The 26,079-nt window shown below is 38.6% G+C and overlaps 1 protein-coding gene across 3 annotated transcripts in view; it reads right to left on the reverse strand.

The window, feature by feature from the left end:
- Positions 1 to 26,079, reverse strand: part of LOC144075178 (semaphorin-3F-like) — a 91,881-nt gene that overhangs the window by 62,006 nt on the left and 3,796 nt on the right. The window contains exon 1 of one of the 3 annotated variants that reach the window (XM_077601987.1): positions 10,071 to 10,184. The exons of 1 other annotated variant lie outside the window; for it this stretch is intronic. The gene's annotated coding sequence lies outside the window, so the exon portion shown is untranslated. Of the gene's footprint in view, positions 1 to 1,769; positions 2,393 to 10,070; positions 10,185 to 26,079 lie in introns of those variants that run through there. One more of the 3 variants, XM_077601984.1, reaches the window with a different exon arrangement.

Here is a 26,079-nt window from a genome sequence, read left to right on the forward strand (position 1 = left end):
CAGTCGTCTGGGAGGACGTGGAGACAATAAAACAAGCGTACCTCGGTGTCGGGAACTGTAATTTACGCTGGCGCAACATCGAGACAGAGCGACACCAAGGCAGGTCTCGAGCCTGAGGTCAAACTGTCAGTCAGGGTTTAAGATCAAGTTGCATGCCGAGGGTTGCTAGGCAAGACTCCAAATCGGACCTTTAACTAAGATTTTTTTTACAAAGCGACCAAGCTACGAGTTAAGTACGCCGACCACATGTCATCAACTGAGGCTACTTGGTACTTTTTGGGAGTTGATGATGGAAGTCAAGTCAGTTTTGTTTATACAACGCCAATTCACAACAGGAGGAAACCAAATCAACCCTGCGGGAGCAGTGAAAAGTCCCTCGAAGGAAGAAAATTCCAACAGAACATCCTTTAAATAGGAATTTGTGATATTTTGAGATTCTATACCACAGGTGTCAAAGTGGCGGCCCGGGGGCCAAATCTGGCCCGTCGCGTCATTTTTGTGTGGCCCGAGTAAGTAAATCATGAGTGCCAACTGTTGGGGTTATTCTGGATGCTATTTTATATGTGTGTATTAATCATTATATGTATAAATTAATATGTGCTCCAATTTTTACAAAAAATATCTAAATATTATATCTAAAATGGTCCGGCCCACATGAAATCGAGTTGATGTTATTGCGGCCCACGAACCAACCCGAGTTTGACACCCTTGCGTTAGACCACAGGTGTCAAAGTGGCGGCCCGGGGGCCAAATCTGGCCCACCGCATCATTTTGTGCGGCCCGAGTAAGTAAATCGTGAGTGCCAATTTTCTGTTTTAGGATCAAATTCAAATGAAGATTACAGATGTATATTATATTTCCTGATTTTCCTCTTTTTAAATCAATAATTGAAATTTTTATCCATTTTTTTCTTTTGGTGTTTTAGGTCAAAAAGCATTTTGTAAAATGTAAAAATAAATATATATAAAAATATTTTCGGTTTTCCACTTTAATATTCAATATAATTTTTTAAAAAATTGTTTCCATTTGAAATGAAAAACAAATTATTAGATGTTTTCCCTTACTAAGAAAAAAAGTTCAAATAAACAGTTTTATATCTATAAAAAACTGAATATTTAGGGCTTTTGATCCAGTTCTTATAATGCAATTAAAAAAAATTCCAAGCATTCCAAATTATGAACAAACATTTTTGAGTAACATTAAATTTGAAATCAAGAGCTATTTTTCCACACCATTATTTATTGATATTATGATTTTCCCACTGCATTCCCCCGTTTCACCATCGTAACGCGAGGACCTCATTAATTAACCCTGGTGTAGATTATAAATCAATTCCATGACATTCCTATATTTATGACAATTCAACATCACAAGTTATGAACAAACATTTTTGAATAAGATGACATTTGAAGTCAATAGCTATTTTTACACACCAGAATTTATTGAAATTATGACTTTGCTGCTTAAACGTCGTAAAGCGAGGACCTCAGTAATTAGGTCTGGTGTTGTTTTATTATACAGGTGCAAACATTTGTGCCAATAAAAAAAACACAGCCTGTTGCTTGGAATAAACGCCAAAAGTATCCCCCGGGGACCGAATAAATGACTTAACTTGTAATATAAATATGATTTATGGCGTGGCGTGCAAGCATTTTCTCCGCATGGGCAAACGTCAAACGTTGATTTAAACGCGCATCTGCCTCAAAGCTACATAATTCATGACACATAAACATGCAAAAAAAAGAAAAACACTCTTTTAGTCCTCTTACCTCGCGTGTAGTTATTTCCAAAGAAAGTGGAAGCGATAAAACAGCCCTAAACAAAAAATAATGAACAACCATCCAGCCCCCGGGGCTCCTCGTGTCCGTGGCCGGGCACAGGCAGCCGTGAGCCGGCTTGACTCCTCCGCAGATCCCGCTCGGTTATCCGGATCGTAGCTCAACAAATCTCGGATGGATTCAATTGAATTGGACGGTTTTAAGTTGAAGTGCCCTCTGTGAATAGTTGTGTACTTTCCGGGGGTAAAATACAAAAGAGTTGATCCAGGGATGAGGGGGTCTAAAACGGGCGAGCTTCTGCCGCTCAAGTGGCTCCGAAAGCGGCGTGTGCAGGTGGATAGAGGAGACCCCCACCACCCTCACCCATGTGGACACACCCATGGGGGTGGGCACCTACCTTCGCCTGGGAGACGCCCCCAAAATGGAAATATAATAAGGGTGCAGTGTGTTTTCTTGTACTCCAGGGGGAAAAGATATGTAGAGTTTTCTGTTAGTTAACATTTATTGGAAAATGACTTTATAATGCTGGAAGAAAAAAAGCAGCAAAATAATTCTCCTTGTTATGCATTTTTAGTTTTTTTTGTGAGATCCCCCAAAACAACTGACACAAACTGATTTTTTTAGGTTTGAGTCGAAAAAATAAGTAGTGTAAATAGATAACCCGCATTTCCACCACCACTTTACAAATGTTGTTAATATTTCAGCCAATCAAATGTGAATATCACAAATTGCACTCTTCCTTGTTACATCATTAATACCCACAATCACATTTAAATGTGCGTGGGTATAAATGACCTTACAAGAGGAGTAATGTTTGTTTTAACATTAGATTATTTTAGATTAGAACTTTATTTCATCCCATATTCGGGAAATTGCTTGTTTGCAGTAGCAAGACATTAACAAGCACAGACACAGAAGACATTGTAGACCTAGGTAAAAAAACTGGAGCCACATACAGGAAGTCCACAAGGTGGGGGACCTTCTCCAGACTAAGGTTACTGCACAGTCCCTCAGTAGTCTGGAGGTTTTAAAGATCATCTTCCTTGCCTAGATCCTCCTAAACTGTCCTATCACCTAATCAGCAGCAGCTCTATTATCGGAGCTATAAGGAATTCCCAATTTATACAATGAAAGGTCATATAAAATACCACAATAAGTATCTTTAAAATGATAGCAGAGCATGTTTTGGACACATACCTTCAAAAAAAACAACTTAATAATGGGATTAGATTATTTTCCCAGCCAGAATGAGCTGCAAATAACTTCATTCTGCTAGCATGCTATCTAGTGGCGTGCTATTCTCTCGTTGCCCTGTGACCATTCGTAATAGCTATTATGCGCAGCACGAGAAAGCTGGAAATAATCAACAATTCTGGTTGTGACATCACAACCAGAATTGATGATCATTTGTGACATCACAACCAGAATTGATGATCATTTGTGACATCACAACCAGCATTGCTGGGAAAAAAGTGGGCGTTCCCAGATGTATTTTTGTTGGAATAACAATAAAATGATTTTTTTTAAAAACAGCCAGATTTGTGTGTCATATTCAATTTCTACTTATTCAATTAAATCGGTGCAGTCATTTCCATTTGTGATGTCACAAATGATCATCAATTCTGGTTGTGACATCACAACCAGAATTGATGATCATTTGTGACATCATAACCAGAATTGCTGGCAAAAAGTGAGCATTCCCAAATGTATTCTTGTTGGAATAACAATGAAATGATTAAAAAAACTGTCAGATTCGTGTCAAATTAATTTTCTACTTATTCAATTAAATCATTTAAATTTTTCGACATTACCATTGTTTACCAAACAAAGAAATTGTCCAATTTAGAACAATGACAATTGCTAGAAACCTACTGCAGTCCACATTTGTGAAATAATTAGCATGCGTACTACCCGTCATCTGCTTCGTGCACTGGCTGACTGGGAAACAAAATAAGCCAGTGCGATTGGGCGAGGGATGGAGTGAGATTAAAAGATTTAAGACTCCATTTGTTCATGAATATCTGATGCAAGAACCAATGAGAGGTTGTCAAGGTGTTGGGAGGAAATGGAGCAAATCGGCATCTGGCCATTGTTGGCGGCTTTTATGGAACGGCGTGGTGTCACTTCATAATTCAAGGCACATGACCCGCGTTAAATGTGAGAATACTGCGATGTAAAGCGTTGTCGGAACACCAACGAGTGTCGCGTTAAATGTGTGTTTATACTGCGATGAAGTCATTTTGGGAATATTTGAATTGGACTCACGTTGCGTTGTTTGGAATGCCGAAGTGTCCCGTGTACCTTGAACGCCATCCATCTTGCGTTTGGCCCGTCTAATGGCCGATGACGGAGACAAAACGCGGGAGGAAATTGAAACAAATGACTTTTAGCCTCTGGTTTGGTCACGGCATTTTGTTTCAACACTCTGCCACCTTTTGGAGCCCACATCATAATTACTTGATATAAACACACAGAGATTGGATTTCATCCAGCTTTCGGGGAAAGGGCGGTCGGAGGACATGTCCACATTGACGGAGACGGTTTAAAAAAAAATAAAAATCTATTTTTTTTATAAAGGGGTTGAAGGGCAAGTGGTTAGCGCGTTCGCCTCGCCGTTTTGGGGTTCTGGGTTCAAATCCAGGTCACGTCCATCTTTGTGGCGTTTGCATGTTCTCCGTGGGTTTCCTCCGGGTACTCCGGTTTCCTCCCACATTCCAAAAACATGCATTGGACACTTTAAATTGGCCCTCGTTACAAGTGATTGGTTGTTTGTCTCATTGTGCCCTGCGATTGGCTGGCCACCGAGCCAGGGTGTCCCCGCCTCTGGTCCGGAGACAGCTGGGATTGGCTCCAGCACTCCCCGCGATCCTAATGAGGGTAAAGCGGTTCAGAAAATGAGATGAGATGAAGGGGTTGAAGGTCTACCGTTGTCAATGACAACTGAAAAACGCCAAATGTCCCATTTTGTACAAGTTGATTGTCTATTATTAAAAAATGGCATTAAATAAGTTAAATACATTTTTTTTAATTAACCTATACACTGCATATATCAGTTTTAAATCTTTTAAATTTCAATGATGTAGGTTTTAATTGCATTAATTCAAGAATATGCTACTATTATAAAAATAATGTCAAATATAAGAGTGATACTACTCATAAATGACCAAATACAGTCATCCTATCAAGAGTTATAGGTCTTAAGAGTTAAAATAGTTGAATTTGTTATCTATAACAGTCAAAAGCAACAAAATAATTCAATGGCGTAAAAAATTTGCAATATATATGTATGTTTATACCTCTCATATAGATAAATGTGTGCATATATGTGTACTTAAACCAATTTTTTATCATAACCATAACATTTTACATCACTTTCCTGCAATTGGCCAGAAACGTAACTATTTAACACCTGGTCTCCATTTTAGGTCCATTCTAGCCCCTCCCCCAGTGTTCCCATTTCAATTAAATCTACAGTATAAACTTTCCTCACTCGAATTTTGCATGCTCAATTGAGTTTGAGTCTGATTTACTTAACCAGGGACAGCACATATACATTTTTAAACATCCTTGAAAAACATCTAGCAAACACAACGATTAATATGTTCCTCCACTCTTTGAGAATGCTATTAAAAAAATAAATAATGCCATTAAACGTGTTAAATTTCCCTTGCTACCAGCAAAGAGTCGTGTGAAACAATCCTTCCATCACACACTCCGCTTTCACACACTCACGCAAAAGATACGTTCTTTCCTTTCTCGGAATCTCGGAATCAACATCCGATCTTGAAAAGTCATCACGCCGGGTCGCACGCCAACACGCAAAGCGCAGAACACATGCAGGTGGGCGTTCTGCGTTTTGAAGGGTGGTCCCTTCGCCCCAACAAATAGCGACTCTCTCACATACATCTCCAATTCCACTCCACTTCCCTTCCAGATTCGAGTGGGAATAAATCACAGGCTCGATCTTGTTCCCAAAACTTCACAGTTCCGATCGAAGACTAGCCAAGTTTGAAACGGCGTCGCCGCCGCTACGGAATCTGTGGCGGTTTTCATCTCTCCCTTCCAACAGCTGCATGTTTCTTCTCGCTGTATTCCTTTTTTTAATCAACAATATTATTCCCGCTTTGCGTCCTCCCGTGGCCTCGCCATCTGTCACTTGCGTGAGACAAGTGGAAAGCAATTATTGCATCTCCTTCTTAAAAGTCCCTGGTGCTTTTTCCTAAGCATCTCCTTCCAGTTTTGCTCTTTTTTTTCATATGGGAGGCAGATTTGATAAGATAATGTAAACACGACAGAGGGAATATTGGAATATGGATTGCGCTCGTCCATATTTTTTTGTTGGAATGCCACTAGGATTAATTTGTAATGCCGTCTTTTTTATTTTTGTTTTTTAAACGGTCTTTATAACTATAATCTCAGTATTGGGGTTATATTTTTGTGCATGTTTTTCAAAGGAAAGCTCCCTACATTTAATATTCAGATTTTTATTCCCTTTTTTCGGTTCATGTCACACATTTTCACCCTTCCTATTTTGAAATATGCCAATGATTCAAGATGTAATGTCCACGTTAAAAAAATCTGGAAATAAAATCACACAAGAGTTAATATACATTAAAAAAATTGTACGCTTCCACCAAACCTGGACAAAAACTATTAATTTCCAATATAGAGTTCATTTTCAATGGGGAAAAATGACCTGATTATATCAGAAAGTGGTCTGAATGAAACCAAAATCGCCAGAGAATGCACAAAAACAATTCAATAACGACCCGTATGTGACCCAAAACAATGCCGTGACTCGTAAATATTCCAAAATCAACAACAAAAGTGAATCATGAATAGGAAGTGACCAACAAATTCCCTTGAAAGATCAGAATGATCCAGTAAAAAAAATCCAATACATCAACAAGGGCTGGCTCTAGAGGTGACTGTGTTCAAAAAAAAGGACTAAATTAGCCAAAGCACCTTCTCTCTTCATACCTGGAACTCAATACCAATTAACATAGGTGACCCTCTTAGCCAATCATCTTACAGCCTGGCTAAACGAACAAAATTGCGATCACAACGCTGTCTAAAACTGTGTGTGTCTAGTATATATCATCGTTTATCTTCAACCTACACAAGGGACTAAAGATGGAAAATAGCCCTTGGCTACAATCATACATATTTACATATACATGTTAATTAAGATGGATATAAATATGTTCATTAATATGTGTTGTCCCTTATTAAATAAATAAAACTCAAAATGTAGAGGAAGTGACATACAAATACATTAAAATGAACAAGTGAACCAGAATTAACTCATTTCTTCTATTATATACATATGTCTATTATTTATTTTAGCCTTCAATAGGGTTGACAGCTACCACAGTTTATGAGAAAGAGGGCGTGTCTTAGACCGCCTTCCCATAATAGATTTTCCCTTCAAAGTAACACATTTGTACTGCCTATTAAAACCATGAATATGGATGTAAAAATGGTGAATCAGGGGGCGGCTTATACGCGAGAAATTGTAAAATTCAATGATTTTAAGGCCATTTTAAGGGTGCGGCTTATACGCGCAGGCGGCTTATATGCAAGAAAATACGGTACTCGTTTGTATAATTTCATATAAGAACGTAGGAATTCATGAGACAACTCTCTGTTAATCCCAGAATTCCAACAAAGTGCGATTAATGTCTCATTTCCAACAAGATATGCTAATAAACTTTGAAAAAGCTCTGCTGTATGGATGTGCTAAATGTATAGCGCTCATATGCGTCTTTGTAAACGCTTCCCAGTGGGCTGCGATTCAATAATAATCCCAGGATGCACTTGGGTGCTAATGTAAAGAAAATAGCATTCTTCAGGGTAAAGTGGGGAAGTAATTAGCCTCGGGTGGAAGTGAAGTGCATCCACACATGTCAACGACGCAGGTGGTGTGACGTTACAAGATGGCCTTTTGCTGCTGTCGCCGTCTGGAAATTAATGAGGGGAACACGCAACGCACTGCTCCTTCCCTCCTTCCACCTCAGCTGTTACCTTTTTCGCCGTGATAAGATATGAAATATTCACACGCTTTCCGTGGCGCTTTGACTGTGGTGGCAGCTCGCTCATTAGCATTTAAATGGGAAAAGATAACGCCGCACTTCTGAGAAGTCTTACCCCCCTGACTGAGTGGAGAAACTCGGGGATGAGGCCGACAACTTTGCTCACTTTTGCAACTTTGGTGATGGAGACCTTCGATCGGTTCTCTTAACATTGCCGATTGGTCGCAATGAGCATATCTGGTAAAAATACTATTTATACACCTACCGATGGACGGTGGAATGGTTCCCTTAATTTACTGCCTTGTAAACTACACGTGAAAATATACCTTATTTTGCGGACTATAGGGTGGAAATAAAAGATTTTCCTCAACAGGCTATAAATGTATAAAATAATGTAATAGGTCTTATATTTTGATAAATATTGGTTAACCGTTGAACTAAATTCCCTTTAGCAAAGCTCCATCTCTAGTGGAAGTATAACACAACGCTTACTACTACTACGACTACTACAGCTCCGTCTAGTGGATCTATAACACAATCCTACGACTACTACAACAAATACAGTTACCTGTAGAGGATGTATGATAAAACCCCGTACTACTACCACTACCACTACTACTTCCATTACTACTACTACCACTACTATCACTACTACTACCACCACCACTACTACTACCACCACCACTACTACTACTACCACCACTACTTCCACTATTTCCACTACTTCCACTACTACCACCACTACCACCACTACCACCCCTACTACCGCTACCACTACTACCACTACCACCACTACCACTAATGCTACAACTACTACCACTACCACCAATACTACCACTACCGCTACTACCAGTAATGCTACCACTAATACCACCACCACCACCACCACTAATGATACCACTAACACCACCACCACCACCAATACTACCACTGCCGCTACTACCACTAATGCTACCACTAATACCACCACCACCACTACCACTACCACTAATGCTACCACCACCACTAATACCACCAATAATGCTACCACTAATACCACCACCACCACTACCACCACCAATACTACCACTAATGCTACCACTAATACCACCACCACGACCACTACCACCACCAATACTACCACTACCGCTACTACCACTAATGCTACCACTAATACCACCACCACTACTACCACTAATGCTACCACTAATACCACCACCACTAATACCACTACCGCTACTACCACTAATGCTACCACTAATACCACCACCACCACCACTAATGCTACCACTACTACCACTACCACCACCACCACCACCAATACTACCACTACCGCTACCACCACTAATGCTACCACTAATACCATCACCACCACCACCACCACGAAATAACAAAATTGGAATTAACAAAAAATGACAATTGCCACTCATGCCCTTTGGTTTGGATTTTAGATGACTGAAGTTAGGAAAAAATATCAAATAAAAATTTGTCTTCATTTGAGCAATGTAAAATTGCAATACCCACACTTCTTTCTAAGCCCGAGCTCTGCTTTCTAATTACCATGGAAAGCCTTTTCATCTTGCCTAAAGCGTGATTGAGATGCTCTCAAAAGATTACCAGCTTTTTCTCCTGCGCTTCAATCGGAATTTGTCACATTGTCATGTTTCTGCTCGTATTTGTTCTCTCTCCTCTTTTGCCACCGACGCCACGACGGTGACTCAGCCGGAGTGTCGCACCGTTCAAAGTGGGACGGCTTGCCTTTGTGCTCACAGCCCATCTTTCTGTATAAGAAATACAAGTTTAGCTCATATTGGTCAACCTTGGCTAATTTCTCCCCTTATCAATAATTGCAATTCTCCTTAAGTGATTAAAAAAAATGTAAAAATGCATAATTATTCACATACGGAGCACGTAAAAGTCTAAAGTTTTCTCCAAAATGCACGGCTTTCTGACGCACTATATTTATATAGTGAAAAGGCAGACGGCTGAAAGCGGAATGCGTGTGGGAATATCATGCTTTAAAGCATGACAATGCTATTAGCAGTCGGCGATGACGTTTTCGTCTGCGACCAGCGACCGAGACGATCCGGATTAGAGCCGAAATTGGGTTTTACAAAAACGTACTTAAAAAAAATACCATAAAAAAAGTTGTTATACAGCATACACAATTTGAAATGATAAAAAAAAACCTCATAAAATACGGGAAAAACATACAAGTTGCCAGGTATGTTGTCTCTTTTGTTCCCGTGTCCACCACCCGCGAATCACAGCCGTTTCTTACCCGGCTCCGCCAGGTCTGATCCCCCCCGTTCCCGACTCGGCCTCCGGATTTTCTCCGTGGCGTTCAAGCCTCAGACGCCATCTTTCGCATGACATCGGCTTTCCTCCACGCTTATTATGGCACGTCGCCTCTGCGGCAAAAAAAAAAAAACGGTTTTACATTCAACGTGGCTTTGCGGGCGAAGGTGCCGTACTGCCATTGGAAGGCTTTTCCCATGCAAACCCCGTGTTGACACGGGGCCTCCCGAGGCGGCGGTCTGTCAGTGTCATTCTTCACGAGCACTGGACCGCAGGTTCCTGACTGAAGACAGAGAGAGGAAATGACTTGGCTTTTTGTTTAAACGGGACCGACTGGACAGGAAGGGGCGCCAAATCGTGGAGGTTATTCCCCTCATATGGCCACGTGTTGACATTTTGCCTTCATCTTTTAGCTTTTAGTCGTAGGAAGAGTGCTGTAGTGGAAAGACGGTCGTTTTTAGGTCACTTTTGCTAGCCGTAGTGCTAAAATACCCTCGAGATGTTCAACGCAACCTACAGCTAATGTTGGTGTATGCCAATAAACATTCAGTAAGGTGGATTTGTCCTTACAGTGGTACCTCGACATACGAGTGCCCAGACATACGAGCAATTTGAGATACGAGTAAAGTTTCGGGGAAATATTTATCTTACCCTTACAAACCCCCAAAAAACCTTACAAACACCGTACGACTCGTACGGTGTTTGTAAGGTTTTTTGGGGGTTTGTAAGGGGAATCATAATCATTTATAAGGGCAGTTATCGGCAGAGGTTGACAGGTATGAGTGGGGGTTGTTAGAGCGGTCTTCTTGCAAATAGCCAATTCTTGTTGTATATACCGTATTTTCTCGCATATAGGCCGTATTTGTCATAAAAAAAACGATGACTGAATCAAGGGTACAGCTTATATGTGCACAAATTAGATGAAATTTCATTGTGACAAGAAACGCCATTACGCAAGACACTACCATTTATTTCAAAATAGAGAAAAATATAACAGATAAAATGCTAAACGAAACTTATTTTGATGCCTATAAATGAAATTCAAAGAAAAAAATAAACCGTATCTTGCATAAAACATGAAAAAAACTCACTTACTTTACAATTTTAAACAATTATTTAGTTTGGTCTGTGAAGCACTTTTGTGATTTGGAACCTAATAAATAAAGTTTATTTACTTACAATTTTGATGACTGTTTCTTGGCAACCATCTTTCAGACAAAACAAAGACGATGATGACCTCAGTTTGATCATTTATGATTGCATTTAAGCTAATATTTGTCTTCTTAAACGTTTTCAAACGGATTCCACAAAGTGAGCTTTTCATTCCAACAGATTTATGACCGATAATTTGACCAAGGAGTTTTCTGATGATACAAGCAGCACCTGACTCCAATCAACTGATTGCACATGGAAGACACCAGACTAGTAAAAAGGTGCTCTCTTGTTCGGTTGGAATTCAAACTTTCAACCCAATGTGGCCATTAGTGGAATTGCTTTGAGACCCTAATTGAAAGCTTCTTAAAAATGTTAACTCTGGGGTATTTTTATTCATATAATCTCATGTTTCCAAGACACTACTATGATGCAAATTTGAACCTCCTATGACCTCACATTTTTGGTTGTTAAAGACTACAATGTTACATTTTGGACTACAATTTATGATGTGGACATCATTTTTCTCAGAAACTACATCATGTAAAAAGATATTTTGTTGTTTTTACACTCATTTGAAGCCGAATTATAGCCTAAATATCAAAGAGAAAATGAAAATGGGTCTAAGGAGGTTAAGATGAAAGTTTTTAGGGTAAAGGTTTTTCAATCAATCAATCAATTAAAAGCCTTTATTGTCATTATAAAACAGCTGCGCATAATTAAATTGGTGGTGCTACTCCACAAAGTGCGTTTCCCAGTAAAAACATAAATAAGTATATATATTTATATATATTAGATATATTTATATCCATTATGGCATCATGTTTTATTTTGTGCAGAAATATGTTTTCTTTAAGTTTCGTGTATTTGCGACTATGAGAATTAAAATGAACATCCAATTAAGAACAACAATATTTTTTTAATGACATTGTCTATGAATTCTACCTAGCAACAACCGCAGAAGAAAAAATATCAAAGCAATTCTGATTTGTCGCCACTCATGTCCTCCTGTGAATAACATACGTGGACATTTTGTCATAAATGACAAGGTATCTCAAGTTCACGAGCGTCCTTGATTATTTGATATTTATGAACGTCATCGAGCCAAAGCACATATTTCTGCCCGTATAAACAGCGCGCCGGACAGGAATTTAAACAGTGCCTTGACCTTGACCGGCCCCTTTTCGACCCCCCCATCTCATCCTCCTGTCGTCACTCGTTCTGATGAGGCCGCAAAACAGGTGGCTGGAGAATTCAAAGCGACGTAAGACGGATGGAGAGAAAACAGTGTGTCTACGTTGGTGTGTGTGTGGGTGTGTCTGTAGGTTGGTGTGTTGGTGTGTGTGTGTTAGTGTGTGTGTGTCTGTATGTTGGTGTGTGTGTCTGTGTGTTTGTGTGGGTGTGTGTGGGTGTGTGTGGGTGTGTGTTGGTGTGTGCGTGTGTGTGTCTGTTTGTGTGTCTGTGTGTGTGTGGGTGTGTGTCTGTACGTTAGTGTGTGTCAGTATGTTGGTGTGTGTGTGTTGGTGTAGGTGTATCTGTGTCTGTACATTAGTGTGTGTGTGTGTATCTGTGTCTGTACATTGGTGTGTGTGTGTCTGTATGTTAGTGTGTGTGTTGAGTGTGTGTTGGTGTGTGTGTATCTGTGTCTGTACATCAGTGTGTGTGTGTATGTCTGTGTTTGTATGTTGGTGTGTGTATCTGTGTCTGTATGTTGGCGTGTGTGTGTATCTGTGTCTGTACGTTGGTATGACTATGTGTATGTGTCTGTGTGTATGTGTGTAGGTGTGTGTCTGTGTCTGTACGTTGGTGTGTGTATATAAAATGGAACGCGCATGACATCAGATGAACTGTCCAATTAAATGACTCGTGTTGAATCTAAAACACATTTTACTTTAGGTAAGAGTTTGTCGGGCTGATCACTTGCGCGACTGTCGCGTATGTGGATATTTCTCTTGGAATGATGTCGCTCAGTTTTTTGTGTGCAATTACTGCTCGTATCCAGACTCTAATCAGCTGCCAGCCGCACAGATAGATTGCATTAAGACTAATCAACTCCATCTTGAGACAAACTGGCTCGGCTGTTGTGGCTTTCCATTGTACTGTTAAACAAGGTTCTTCCACAATTTTTCACCGCCCTGTTTACATAATATTCAACTCTTTCATTTAACAAAAAAATCTTAGTTTTTTTAACCCTTACAGGGAACAGATGAAATCATTGGCTGACATAGATTCACATAAATATTAAAAAAAATCAACTTTAGAGTCTTACTTAGGGCAGTGACTGGTGTGTAATCCTGTTTTGAACTCATTTCATTTTCTTAATTTAGTTTTTATTGGGATTGCATTGTAAGTGTATTAATATTATATATTAATATCAGATGTCCAGTCCCATCAATAACAGTGCAATTTTATAACTCGACTTCCTAGTTTAAAATTAATGTATATGAGTTAAATACTATGAAAAACTCTCTCGCGCCCATAAATGAGTATTTTTTATTAATTTCTATTTTACTTTTATTAACTTTCAACTAATTTAGAGATTTTAAAAATTATATATATATATATATATATATGTATATATAATATATACACTATACTATATATATACACACACTATATATAAAAAATATATATAATATATGTACACGATATATAAAAAAATATATAATATATATAGACTAATAATTGATCATTAAACAAAATATATGACAATATTTACTACCACTTGAACATGTAAATAAACCAAAAATAGTCAATTCTATAGAAGTCTTGAGTGTAAAAAATAAAATTGTCAAGGTTAAAAATCTTCAATAAAATAAAAATATTCTTTTGAATAGCTGTACACTTAAAGAAATGCGCAAATTAAAAAAATCTGTACTTGTTGGATAAATTGAAATGATGACAAATTTGAAATTATGTTTTGCCCAAACTTCATACCTGTCAACCTCTGCCGATAACTGCCCTTATAAATGATTATGATTCCCCTTACAAACCCCCCAAAAACCTTACAAACACCGTACGAGTCGTACGGTGTTTGTAAGGTTTTTGGGGGGTTTGTAAGGGGAATCATAATCATTTATAAGGGCAGTTATCGGCAGAGGTTGACAGGTATGAAACTACAACAATGGTGCAATAAATTGCCCTCCAAATTTGAAATAAGCCAATGACATAACGAGCTTGAAAGCATCCCACCGTCCTGTCTGTGCTGGAAGAGCGCAAATCTGTTGGGACATCTGTTCGCACAATCCCCAGCAAGCCGTCTGGAGACAGTGTGACGCATCCAACGCGTCATTAAAACAACGTCTCTCTCTGCGGCTTACTTGTCAATTGAATTATCTTTCTTAAAAGGGGGGCCACAACTGTCCCCTTCACTCTTATTGCCCCCTAATTGCCATAAAATTGCCAATATTTTAAGAAGACATACAAATCCAAGTGTCAGATCTTATCTATAAAGTATAAAGTTTTTCCAAAAGAAAAGATCTTTGTATAAGATGGCAAGGTTAAAAAAAAAAAAGTAAAGTTGAGGATATCTTGTTACAAACTTTACAACAGCACATGTTGACAAGTTTATGGTTGGCCACCAGGGACTGTTAACCTTGCAAGGCCCATTTGAGAACAAGCTATGTAATCTCACAAATTCATCTAGAGTCCAGTTTAGAACTGTCAAGAACATTTTGCACATGTCGTGGAGATAGTTGGGGGTGAAAATCAAGCTGTTGAATTATGGCAAATCAGCAAATTTTTCAAACTACACACTAAGGACCAAATCTTGAGCCCATTTGTTTAGTCTACAAAGTATTTATTTCTAAAGTCCATTGGGTTTGTCCAAATTATCTTCAAATGGGCCCTAAAAAAGAAATTCCCTAGATTTTTTTAATTGAATGACCTTAATATTTCAATAGACATTCAATAAATACATTAATTTGCAAAGCCGAGATTTCCGATTTTAAAAGTTGCCAGTAAAGTCCATAAAGGTCAGATTTCCAGTCTGCATCCGGGTTGCCAGAGCTCAGTAATCTGTAAAGGAATTAACCTGCTTTTTATGAGTTAGTGTAATTTTATGATGCTCCGAATAAAATCATCATAAAATCATACAGTTTGCATTTGAAGGAGTATTATTTTTAATTATAGTTTAAACTAGCAATGTTTGCAGTTACGAAGTGATATTTTTTGTAAATATTACGATCTCGAACTCGTCCAACAATGAATCTTCGAAGACAATTCTAAAAATCTATGAGTTACCTATCTGACTTTAAAATGTATTCCACTGAATCAAAAATACGCGAACACAAAAAATTGTTAGCATTATCGCTAACTGTATCGAATCGAACTGAGCCAGAAGAAACAAATCAGTTTCATTGTTTCTACAAGAGTCTCTTTTGTTTGGAGAACTTCTAAAAGATACGTCGCACGAGATGTGTTTCTGATTCAAACCATCCGGTGGCGATGGCGGGGCCAAGGCTAGCACGATCGGGTGGGTTTTCTCCGGGACACGTGACGGCGATTAGCCCACGTACGGGCGCATTCCGCACCCAAAAGCGAACTTGACAGATTGAAGAGTTAACTAGATTTTCTTCACCACCACACAAGCGGGGTTGGGTTTCCCAAGTGTTCCACGATGTCAATGATCAGCATTTTTGCTTGGTTTTTGCTTCCTGTCAACACTTCCAAACAGTGCAGCGAAAGTGGCTTTTCAACAAGAACGAGAATAGAAGACCTCCGGCGAGGTTGAAACATTAAGGAAAGATAAACGACACATTCACATGGCGACTACGCAGTGTTATTGACCACACACCGAGATGCTCCCTTGAAATATTTAACATGGTTAACATTTCTAAGTCCTAAATAAAAAATTAGCCCAACCCCGATACACACCAGTGTAATCACTCTGAGATTGAACCCTCGATCTTAGAACTCCTCACCTGACAATTTATGTTTTCTCGTATTTTATACGTTTTTTGATCATTTCAAATTGTGTACGACGTATAACAACTTTTGTACGGGTTTTTTTTAAGTATGTTTTTTTGTGAAACCGATCTGGTTTTACCCATTTGGGCTCTAATCCGGATCATTTCGGTCATGGTAGCAGACGAAAACGTTATTGTCGACTGCTAATATTGTCATGCTTTAAGCACTATATTTCACTATATAAATATAGCGCGTCAGCAAGCAATGTACCCAAACAATCAAGCTGTAAGAGTCATACAAAGACATAAACAGAATCTTTAATTTAGAGCAGGGGTGTCAGACTCGGGTTGGTTCGCGGGCCGCGTTAACGTCAACTCGATTTCATGTGGGCCGGACCATTTTAGACATAATGTTTAGATTTTTTTTAAATAAATGGATTAAAAGAACTGGATTAAAAGCCCTGAATATTGAGTTTTTTTTATAGATCTAAAACAATGTTTATTTTAGCTTTTTTTAAATATATTTGTAGATTTTACAAAATGATTTTTGAACTAAAAACACAGAAAAAATGGATTAAAAAATGACAATTATTGATTTAAAAGGGGGAAAATCAGGAAATTGAATATACATCTATACACTTCATTTTAATTTGATCCTAAAACAGAAAGTCAGCACTCGTGATTGACTTTCCCGGGCCACTCAAAATGATGCGGCGGGCCAGATTTGGCCCCGGGCCGCCACTTTGACACCTGTGATTTAAATGTTCTTGACTTTAGAAACAGCGTATGTTTGAAACAAAATGGCAGAAGTAAGGTACTCTAGTCAAGCTCCCACTGATACCTAGGGGCAATTTAGTGTGTTCAATCAGCCTAGCATGCATGTTTTGGGGATTTGGGAGGAAACCGGAGTACCCGGACATGACTTCTTACCTAGTCTGTTTACTAAATATCTCCAGTGAGAGCATTCAAAGACACAGTTGTATCAAAGACACGGTCTAAAACAGCAACACATGTAGGCAGCAGCAACCTGACTGGCGTTAGACAGACAGCCCAGGGAGAAGTGGCGCCTGTCACGCGGAATGGATCTCATTAAAAGTACGCCCCGGGTCACACTTTGATGGACAGCCAGACGTCAGTCATCTGCCAACTTGATTAGTCCGGACCGGAGCTTTGTCGCCCCCCACGCCCCCCGCACACCCCTTGAGAGCACGCCGCCACGGCCGGGAGGATGTTGGCGCCCCGGAGCCTCGGTCCAACCTTTCGACTCGGACAGAAACGAGAGTACTTTTGACCAACTGAAAAGGAAATAGCTTACTTAGCACACCTGCTGTGTTGAAGTGCCGTTGCCACCCTTTGCAGTTTTTCCCCAAGATTGTGTTTCTCTACATTTCTGGTAAACAGAAACCATTTGAGCTGAGTACTCGGAAGTTTATAACGTTCTGCCCAAGAGAATAGGATATATATACAGTAATCCCTCGATTATCGTGGTTAATGTAGACCAGACATAGCCACGATAAACGAAAAACCGCTAAGTAGGATCACCCTCATTATTACTACCACAATACTGCATCTAAAAAAATAGTTGCTTAACCCTTTCACTATTATGATTATACTATTATTAGTGTTATTATTGTTCATTAAAAACTACTTTGAAAATAGACCAACTTTTATTCAATGGTTACTCCATTTTTTTGCATCATTATTATAAAAACCTCACAAACGCTTAAAAAACAAATTTTTTTGCAATATGGAATCAAATATATCCAATCCATTTTTTTCAATATAGATTTGCGGATCCAATACCAATCTGATGCAATTCCAATATTTTTCGACCAGTAAAAATACTGTATCTTATGAAAATGTAATGTAATAGAAATCCTATTATTTTGCCCATGCTGGTACGAAACGCTGTTAAAAAAATATTACATGTTTATCCACGGCAATGCACTCCTAACCGAATAAACAAATTTAAATTAACTTGGATTAATATATACAGACACACTCAAACATACGTTTAAACAAATTTAAATAAACTTGGATTAATACATACAGACACACTCAAACATACATTTAATGTAACTTTACACAAAACTGAATTCTAATTTTTTTAAACTTTTTTTTTTACCTTCGTTCTGGCCGGGTTAGCGGTTTGCCACGCCTCCACCCTCACGTTCGGTATCGATGGGCTGTTTGCTGTTGTATTCCCTTCAAAATATTCCCAAAATGATGCACACAAATGTCCTCACAATAGGATAACGCACGACCACTTGCCAACGGAAAGTAGTCTTGAATGAGCGATCGCGGGAGCTAACAGGCTAAGGAAGGAATAACAGCCTACCCACATATTGATTGTGGGTAATGAAGTTTTATTCTGAGAAAGGGTGCCATTGGCTATCGGTGTTGTATGCACGAGTATACTTCATCACGCGTTGTGCGTTTCCTGGTCGAAACTCGTCTGAATAAATCGTTCAGTGCTCGTAGATATCTGTTATACATGAAAGAGATGCGGCAAAATAAGACAGTGCGCTACAATGATAAACAGCCTCTCATGTGATGGCCACCTGGCTTGGTCGCATCTCGAAATTTTGATCGTATCTCGGGCGAATTATTCAATCAAAATTTTCATCGTACCTCGGGCATGTCGTAGGTAGAGCTGATCGTAGGTCGAGGTACCACTGTACTGAGTTTCGGTAAAACCAGTTTGCTATTTCGAAAAACCAGACACTTACATATGTCTTAAGGCCCTATTTGTGATAATTATTATTGAAAAGTTCATGTTGTAATATTTTCTTATCGAAAATACTGTCCACAAGTCTTCCTTTTGCTTCCTTATCCACTTCAAATCACCTCACGTCCACATCCCAACATTCCCAAGAGTTCACGTCTCCAGCAATAGACCCGTGGCCTGATGCCCGGGACACCATCCACTCTCTCGCACAAATGTGTGAGAATCAGATTCCAGGCAATTGGTGACGTCTTACTTCTTTATGTACGACAAGGCTTTCAAATGTTCTTTCAATGAATGAGCAGAAATCTAAATGTGGCAGAGGTCAAGTCATTTGGGTCGCTTACGTGGTTGATGACGGGTGCGCGCAAACGGGTTAAATAACTCGGATTGGCAAGGGCGACAACCGGGGGGGAAGTTTCCCACATTGCGACCATGCTGGAGTGTGGCTGGCACGCCGTGTGTCATCGCACACGCATCTTGTAGATGTTTGCTATTCCGTCATTTGAGGACTCATGCCAGGCCACACGCCGTGCACCGGGAAAGGAAGCTGATACCGATGCCCAGCCGCACTTTTAATATATCTAGTTCAAAGCGTCGGGATCTGTATTTGATTTCAGTTGGCGTACCGTATTTTTTCGCATATTGGCCGTATTTGTCACTCTAAAAAATGATCACTGAATCGAGGGTACGGCTTATATGCGCATAAATTAGACATGACAAGCACGAAACTGCAAGGTGAAAAGGACAAAATGCCATAACGCAGGACAATGCGTCCCCGATTTATTTCAAAATAGAGACAACATAAACAGATAAAACGCTAAACAAAATTAATTTTGACGTCTATGAATGAAATTAAGAAAAAAATTAATCGTATCTTGCATAAAACGTGAAAAACTCCATTCTGCCTACCATTGCTCGCTCAGGGCGCCGCCATTTTACCTAGGGTTGACAAACTAGAACCCTACAGACACACTTCCTGGTTGTACTGCTCACATGACTTCCTTTTTTAATTTGTCTACCTGCAGGCAACACCCATTCGGAATGTGCAATCGATTTAGACAGAATTTCAGAAATACTACGTGCGATAATTTTTCTTAAGATTTTCCCTTCAAAATAACACATTTGTACTCCCTCTGCTGGCTAGGGATGACAAACTAGACCGTGACGGACACACTTCCTGGTTGTACTGCTCACATGACTTCCTTTTTGAATTTATCTACGTGTAGCCAACACCTTTTAGGAATGCAATCCAGCAATCGATTTATACAGAATCTCATGAATACCACGTGCAATGATTTTTCTTAATATTTTCCCTTCAAAGTAACACATTTGTACTCCCTATTAAAACCATGAATATGGAGGTGAAAATTGTGAATTAGGGGGCGGCTTATACTCGAGAAATTGTAAAATTCAACGATTTTAAGGCAATTTTAAGGGTACGGCTTATACGCGAATGCGGCTAATATGCGAGAAAATACGGTAATAACTAGATGCGGAAGGGTGGGCAATCTGTACACTCACATTTGATTGGGTAAAATAGTACTAGCCTTGGTAAAATGTCTGATCTTAATTCAGTTCGTTTTTTTCGTTGATAACAACTATATCTTTTGCACAGTTTATTCAAACAGGATTTTACAATAATGGGAAGCAACTGATGGGGGCGCTATAAATTGGTGCTAAAATCCGGCCAGGCTTACTGGGACTTCCCTTTCCTTACTTAGGTCATAAATGGTCTCTGACACAACCCCCGCACCCCCTGCAGCAATTTCACTGCTATTCCAGTGTTATGTAAAGCGATATGTACGGGAAATGTTAAGTGCGCTTGCTTTTAAACACCGGCGGCCTTGATTGTTTGTGCACGAGACGATTAGCTTTGGTTATTTACAATACCGGCGTCGTGTTCAAATGAGAGCCATTTGTGGCCGAGGAGCCGCACAATGTACATTACATTGTGACATGAAATAATATACAGAGTCTGAAAAAATAAAAATGGATATTTACAAATCTACCTTTAAAGAAGGATTAGGTTTTTGAACATGATACGAAACGTTTGTTTTCAAAATGGCGTTTTTAGCGGGATGTGTAGTGTGTTGCTAACGCGTAAAAAAAGCACTCGCAGCTGCAGTGATGCTCAGGTTACATCTTGATTTATGTGTTAGAGTACATATAGGCTAGAGCGATGTGTATGTGTATTGTAATGAATGGCGCGGGTTCGAAAATGTCAGATGCAAATAAATATAATCTCTGTACAATAAATAAAAAGTGCAGGAATAGCAGTCGTCTATTGGTCGGAGGTAGTATTTCATTTCATTGTTCTCTTTCCAGACCGGCCAATCACAGCTATCTACAATCTACAGTTTTAGAACTGAATCTTTTTAACCCAAATACAGTAATCCCTCAAATATCGTAACCCTAACCCTAAACGAATTACGATAAACGAAAAACCGCAAAGTAGGATCAGCTCCATTATTACTGCCATAAGTTATTGTTTTATATTTGATTTTTTAATCATTTATTTTCTTTTTATTATGAGGAAAGAGTAAATATTCTCATTACTCTATTTTTTAATTGAGTTTAATTAAAGAAGGAAAATATGCTATACTCATTTAAAAAATATTTTTGTCGTACATTTAATAACATCCGAACTCCTCTTTTTAACCGAAATACAGTAATCCCTCAAATATCGCGGTTAATGTAGACCAGAAGTGGAAAACCGCAATGTAGGATCATCCCCATTATTACTGCCATAAGTTATTGTTTTACATTTGATTTTTTAATCATTTACTTTCTATTTATTATGAGGAAAGAGTAAATATTCTCATTACTCTATTTTTTAATTGAGTTTAATTAAAGAAGGAAAATATGTTATACTCCTTTAAAAAATATTTTTATCGTACATTTGATTAAAATAGGAGTAATAATTCTTTTTGGGTTGATTTATATTTATATTGAATTTAAAAAAATTGTAAATATTTGATCATCTCTGTACAATGGATAAAAAGTGCCGGAATAGTAGTCGTCTATTGCTTTCATTTCATTGGTCTGTTTCCAGACCGGCAAATCCCAGCATGTGTTTTAGAACTGAATACGTATTGTAATATTTCTTGTAGACTGGCAACATGTGCTCTTTGCTCATTAGAAATTGCGGTGGAGACAGCGGGCATGCATCTTGGGGTAATTAAGCTCCTGCCTCTGTCTTTCCCGATGCCTTAATTGCGTTACGCTGTCACTCAGCGAGAAAACGCGCTTTTCTTTGCCTCTTTTATCCCGTCGGCCATGCTTATAAGGACGGATTTTCAAATATTATTACTATATTCACTTATTATGTTCACATTTGGTACGGGGAAAGCTTGGATTAGAACATAGGGCAGCCGGGGTAAGCTAATTTTCGTCATAGGCTGCCGTGAGGAATTAACCAGTTGATTAAAATTAAATGATTTCACACTGATTTTGATCATTTAATATTTGTGTAGCATTGTTGGACTAATAATCCCCGGAATCCTCTTTTTAATCCAAATACAGTAATCCCTCAAATATTGCGGTTAATGTAGACCAGACACAGTCGGGATAAACGAAAAACCGCAAAGTAGGATAGTTATTCTTTTATATTAGATTTTTTTAATCGTTTACTTTTTTATTATGGGGAAAGAGTAATACTGACATTGCTCTATTTTTAATTGGGTTTAAATAAAGAAGGAAAATATGCTAGACTCATTTAAAAAATATATTTAAAATAAAATAGCAGTAATGATTCTTTTTGGGTTGATTTATATTTATATTGAATTAAAATAATAACGAAAAAAATCATTTAAAAAATATTTAACATAAAATAGCAGTAAAAAATATTTTTGGGTTGATTCCTATTTATATTGAATTAATATAATAATGAAAAAAATAATTTAAAAAAATATTTAAAATAAAATACCAGTAATAATTCTTTTTGGGTTGATTTATATTTATATTGAATTAAAATAATAATGAAAAAAATCCTTTTTGGGTTGATTGATATTTATATTGAATTAAAATAATAATAAAAAAATCATTTAAAAATATTTAAAATAAAATACCAGTAATAATTCTTTCTGGGTTGATTTATATTTATATTGAATTAAAATATAAATGAAAAAAATCATTTAAAAAATATTCAAAATAAAATACCAGTAATAATAATTTTTGGCTTGATTTATATTTATATTGAATTAAAATAATAATGAAAAAAATATCTATTTTTCACAAATGTTTAGTTTTATTATAACATCAAAATACCTCGAATGTAGTCGGCCATCTTTTATGAAGCACTACTTAAATTCACTTCAATTCAGGTCGGCTGGTTGGCACTATTTTTTCAGAGTAGAATATTAATGAAGCTTTAGCATGTTCCAGCCTGACGTTGGCTCAGTGGTTGTCTCTCTCAAACCCAGCGTGACGACGGAAGAGCAGCCACCGTCTGACTGCCTGATGTTTTTCAGCCTCTTCAAGCATGCTTTCTGAATGTGTGTCAGCAGCAGGCCCGCATGTCGCCGCCCCGCAGCTGATGTAAGGTTAATCTACTGTATTCTAATGTGACTTGATCACTCTAATCTGACTTCCGTTGCCATAGCGCAGCCAACTAACTCACTACAATATACATTTTCCCATCTTGCACCCATCTTGCAAACAGCACCTGTCAGGTGGGCTGCAAACTACAGTAATCCCTCGAATATCACAGTTCATGTAGACCAGACATGGCCGCGATAAACGGAAAAAAAACAAATTAGGATCACCCCCATTATTACTGCCACAATAGTTGCTTAACTCTTTCACAATTATGGTTATATCATTATTAGTGTTGTTATTGTTTATTAAAAAAACACTTGATATACTTTGAAATAGACCAACTTTTATTCAATGATTACTTTATATATATATTTTACATCATGGGTGTCAGACTAGGGTTGGTTCGCGGGCCGCTTTAACGTCAACTTGATTTCACGTGGGCCGGACCATTTTAGATATAATATTTAGATTTTTTTTATAGATGGATTAAAAGAACTGGATTAAAAGCCCTGAATATTCAGTTTTTATAGATCTGAAACAATGTTTATTTTAGCTTTTTTTTAAATATATTTTTAGATTTTACAAAATGATTTTTGAATTAAAAACAGAAAAAATGCATTAAAAAATGACAATTATTGATTTAAAAAGGGGAAAATCAGGAAATATAATATACATCTATACTGTTCATTTTAATTTGACCCCAAAACAGAAAGTCGGCACTCAAGATTTACTTTCCCGGGCCACACAAAATGATGCGGCGGGCCAGATTTGGCCCCCGGGCCGCCACTTTGACACGTGTTTTACTTCATGATTATTAAGATTTATGAAGTTATCTTCTGTTCATATCGGTTAATTAATGAACAACTTATTGTTGCTTATAGATTCTCTACTGTCCAGCAGGGGGCATGCATTTTTTTTTATACCAAATCCTAAAATTGGCGATATAGTGTCTACATATTATCGTTAGCACAGCAGTAATGCATAGGAATCCGTTTTATATCCAAATCAACAGTTGACAGTGATTGGCGTCCAATCCAATTTGACTGGGGATTCTTCCATTGTTGTTAGCCCTCCAGGTCAAATTGGATTGGACGTCCATCACCGTAAATAGCTTGCAATGACTTCCAATAAACAGGGCATCGCCCTCACTACGAGGCATTGCAGTCGCAAAAGGCTTTCCGCAAAAAACAAACGGCCACGTTGAACTCTGAACCGGCTCCCACACATGAAGTCGGTCAGTATGTCGTGCCAACCCCATCCCCGACCCTTCCACGCCATGCGCATGACATAAAGGCTGCCCTACATATTAAAGTGGTCACGCTCTGAATTGGGGTTATCCCCGCACCCACTGCCCCATCAGACCACCCCGTGGTCATTTCCTCCTCTCGTGCGCAAACAACACGAAATGTTCCGGTTACAAGACCACTCGCAAATGGATCCATTGTGCTTTTTCCTGATTTTCTCATCACACCTTCACATCCTCTCTTTATCACAAGATCCGAGTCGTTGCCAACTTGCTTTTTTGACTTTGCCCTCACATTCAAGAATCGGGAGAAGCACCACCAACCCGCTTCAAGGGTGCATGTGAACACGCTTTTTGAGTTATTTTGATAATCCTACGCTCCTATGACCCAAATACATCATCTAGTCAGCGCGGGTACTGCAGTAATATGCTTTACATTAACGGTAAACGCCCTCCGTTAAATCTATGGGATGGATGTCAGCCTACAAAACAACCACAAGGAGGTTTGGGGCTGCTTTGCATCCTCAGGGCCTGGACGGTGTGTTAAAAATTTGAAATAAGATGAACAAGACTGCAAAAAAAATTATAACAGAAGCATTTAACAACGTCAAATTGAAATGTAAACTAAAAATGTAAACTCCCGATTGTCGACGCTGCTCAGGCCTGAAACAGCTCCCCCTCATAACGGGGCACAAGGTCGCTCACACATTTTAATTAGCTGTTGAGGCAAATCCCCTCAGCTGTCTGGGAAGCTGTTTTCTCCATTTACACATTTTTTTCCAGCTCGAAAAACAGGTCAAGCCATCAAAAATCTACATTGGGCTGACCGAGCCTCCTCGCTGCAAAGGTCAGAATCACTGAAAATGTCCTGTGTGTAGAAATGCAAGTGTGTGTGTGTGTATATGGTATGTGTGCTGAAGTTCCTCTCCCCAGTCAGACACCCAGAAGGATTTGTGCTCCATAAACTCGTTGGCCTTTTGCACCCAAAAGGAAGTCCATCTGTTGAAGACAGTGTGGCGCAGGCCTTCAGGCAGTGTGGGTGCACGTATGCGGGTCAACTGAGACCACCACGCATAAATTTCCACCTTCTAAATTAAGGCTGGGAGAAGTATGACCAGAATCAAAATAATATGAATATTCGGTAGCTGATTTTGCCTCTCTAGGATTGTTTAGTTGGAATGTATTTGAGTTCTAGCTTCCTAAAATATCGAGCTAACGTAACGTTCCGCCTGTTTGCGGTTTTTGTTTCTCTTTAAAAATCGTTGTATTCTCAAAATATTTTTTATACTTAATAGCAGATCAAAATGAATTCACGTCATATTGAAAAATGATTTTTCAACCGATTTGGATCCTGAAAATCACGTGATCGGGCCCGATTTCCGATTATGTATTTCTCACCACATTAGCACGAAAAAAAAGCTGCACC

The sequence above is a fragment of the Stigmatopora argus genome, chromosome 6, assembly GCF_051989625.1.
Source record: "Stigmatopora argus isolate UIUO_Sarg chromosome 6, RoL_Sarg_1.0, whole genome shotgun sequence".
Lineage (NCBI taxonomy): Eukaryota > Metazoa > Chordata > Actinopteri > Syngnathiformes > Syngnathidae > Stigmatopora > Stigmatopora argus.